The following is a 2729-nucleotide window of genomic DNA, read 5'->3' as shown; positions in this document are numbered from 1 at the left end:
GCCCTCCCCCACAACCCCTACCCTCTCAACTGCCCAGCCCTCCCTGAGCTCCACCCCTCCTCTTGCTCCTTTCTTCATCTCCCCCCGTAGCCCCTCCCCTCCTCCTCCTGAGGCCCTTCCAGCCCCCTCACAGCCCCACCTTGGTGTTTTCTACTCCTGAAGGTGTAATGTTATCTTTGTTCCTTCTCCATCCTCTTCCCAGCCTGCCTGGGGGTGAATAAAACTCTGTTGGAACCACTGTGCATCCTGGGAAGAGACAATGAAGACGTCTTTATTTATCACCTGTGTTCTTTCTTCTCCACTAACAAGCTCCTTATTGCTACTGGCTGGTCCTCTGGCCTGGCTGCCAGCTCTGTCGGCTGGGCCCTCCCTACTCTTCCTGTCTTCTCTCTCCTGCTTTAAAATTCCCCAGCCACGAAATAAGCCTAATATGTTCCCCTCTAAGTCAGCTTCTCTGGAATCAAGGTTCCCAGGTCTCTCCATTTACATTGTTTTAGCAAGCCTGCAAACAGAAGCAGGAGGGAGGTCAGTGGCCTGGGACGGCCCAGGGGCACAGGCCAGAGCTATCCACTATCTAGCAGGACTTCTCTGCTGAGAGCATGGGAATGGCTGGGCTGGGCTCATGCAAAACCATTTGTACTCAGTCTAGATAACTGGGAAAGAGCAGAAAAGTGAAAAGAAACAAAAGAAAAAGTCACAAACAACTCCCCGTCCCAGAAGAAATCTCTGCTAATAGTTTGTGGTATATCTTTCTGTTCTCCCCCCCACCCACACATTCATTATGCTTTTCAAGGTTATCATTATATGGCTATCATCAAAAGATAAAAGATAACAAGTGTTGGCGAGGATGTGGAGAAAAAGGAACCCTCATGCACTGTTGGTGGGAAGGCAAACTGGTGCAGCCACTGTGGAAAACAGTATGGAGTTTCCTCAAAAATGAAATATAGAACTACCCTAGGATTCAGCTATCCCATGTTTGGTATTTATCTGAAGGAAATAAAATCGCTATCTTGAGGAGATATTTTCACCCCCATGTTTATTGCAGTGTTATTGACAATAGCCAAGATATGGAAACAACCCAAGTGTCTGTCAATGGATGAATGGACAAAGATGTACCACACACACACACACACACACACACACACACAAACACACGAATATTATTCAGTCATGAAAAAGAAAGGAAATCCTTCCATTTGCTCCAAAATGAATGGACTTTCACTTATGCTAAGTGAGAGATAAGTCAGACACAGAATGACAAATACATATCACTTATATTTGGAGTCTAAAAAAGCTGAACTCCTAGAAACAGAGAGTAGATTGGTGGTTACCAGGGGCTGGGGGGAGGGAACTGGGGAGATGTTAGTCAAAGAACTTCCAGTTGGTAGATGAATAAATCCTGGAGCTCTAATGGCATTGTGACTGTAGTTAACAATAGTGTATTATATACTCAAAGTTAACAAGAGACCCGATCTTAAATGTTCTTACCACAAAAAAGAAATAACTATGTGACATAATGGGCATGCTAGTAACACTACTGTAGTAATACTATTAGACATATAAATGCATCAGATCAACATGTCGTATACCTTAAACTCACACAATATTATATGCCAATTATTTCTCAGTCAAAAATAAAAAACAGTTATTATAAATTGGCATATTTCCATCATGGAAGATTTGGAAACGTCAGAAACACAGAAAACGAGATCCTCCTCCTGGAGGTTTTCAGGCATGGTCCCTTCATCCTTGCCACTCCTCACCTGCTTAGTGGCTTTGCAGGTTCACCTGGAACCTCTCCCCACCCTCTCCCATCCTCCTCTCTCTTTTTTTAAAATTTATTTTGCTTTTGCAAGCTCCACCCTGTGTGCCCGCTGCACCCATCCCCACTGAGTTCCAAGGGCATTTCTGTGTGGCTCTGTCACTGCTTTGTCACTGCTATGCTGCATCTGGGTCCCACCCACTGAGGGAGACGTAGAACCTGGGCTGGCTCATGCGGAAATCTGAAACCTTGTTCCGCCTGCCAAGTGCCTCCTCCTCCTTTGTTTAGTCATTGCTCCTCCTGTCAGGTTGGTCTGGGGGTGCAGAGCTCCCTGGCTGTATGACTTGTGTCCCTGGAGGGGGAACAGTGGACAGGCTTCCTACTGGGCCCTCAAGGGCCTTGGATGGGAGGGGGTGGTTAGCCACTTCTATCTTCGCAGTCAACCTTTCAAATACCTTCCAGTCTCCTCATCCAAAAATTGGCTTAAAAAACTGTACTCTGTAGTGTTTTCTTTTCTGTGTATAGGCAAGTCTATCTGGCTTCATTTCCCTACTTCAGCTGGACAAGCTAGACAATCTCAAAGTCCTTTCCAGGGCCCAGGGCCCTGCTGCTGAGCACCTTCAGAATATGTCCTGACTGATCCTGCTTCACCGTCCTCACCCTCCACTTGTCTCACAAAACCCAGTGTGCTGGCCTCCCAGGTAGTGGTGCCCACGAATGAACTCTGAAAGCATTGTCTGGGGGCGTGGATCAGGGGCACAAAGCAGGCCAGCCCCCAAGTCTCTTAATTGCTGGTCTTCCCCAGGAATCCTCTGTGATGTTCATGGAGACCATGGCGCTCATGTCCTTTCAGCTGGTAGTGTTGGGGTCCATGCTGTTCAGTGTCATTGTGTGATATAAAGCAAAGAGCTCCGGGGCTGTGTCCGGGGTCCCTCAGGTGCAAGACAATACCAGCAACAGTAGCAGA

This window comes from Martes martes, assembly GCF_963455335.1.
Source record: "Martes martes genome assembly, chromosome: 7".
In the NCBI taxonomy this organism is placed as follows: Eukaryota; Metazoa; Chordata; class Mammalia; order Carnivora; family Mustelidae; genus Martes; species Martes martes.
Note: the sequence above shows the minus strand (reverse complement) of the source record.